This window comes from Miscanthus floridulus, chromosome 5 (genome assembly GCF_019320115.1).
Source record: "Miscanthus floridulus cultivar M001 chromosome 5, ASM1932011v1, whole genome shotgun sequence".
NCBI classification, from domain to species: Eukaryota; Viridiplantae; Streptophyta; class Magnoliopsida; order Poales; family Poaceae; genus Miscanthus; species Miscanthus floridulus.
The window spans coordinates 141,847,647-141,848,245 of record NC_089584.1 but is presented as its reverse complement, the minus strand read 5'-3'; positions in this window follow the sequence as shown (position 1 = coordinate 141,848,245).

Below are 599 nucleotides of genomic sequence, written 5' to 3'. Positions count from 1 at the left end.
GTGACACCTATCTTTAGCACTACTTTTTTTCTTTTTTACTTTTACCCTCCTCTTTCTCAACCTTATCTATCTACTCCACGATATGTCCATATCTATCTTCTTTACGCCATCTTCTCTAAGGCACCAAACCGCATACACAGAGAACGCCTTCCTCACATCCGTCCAACGCGGGTCTCCATGCCGTGCTACTAGCTCACCTGCGCACCTCTGTGCTCTCCCGCCTGCACGGCTATGTGCCCGCGTGTCTGACTCCCGCTAGCCACCCATCGCCGCTCGAGACGCGCCGAGCCGAGCGCCGCACTCGGCTAGGTGCGCGTTGGGCCAAGCGCCACCACCGCCCATAGCCGGGGTATGCGACGTCGCTGCTGGATTTGGACCGTTAACGGCTTAGATTGCACTAGGCAAAGCCAATATAGATACTCGTCTATGTTTTTACTGGCGTACCGTGTTCTTAGTCTGCTTCCGCCGGACAAATTTCTCTCGTTTGGTGTGTTCTTTGACTCAAACACCCTAGAGTTATAATTATAATATAATATAAAAAAAACAAAAGCGGAAGCACACTTTTTTCAAAAAAAAAAAAACCCCGGAAGCACGCATCG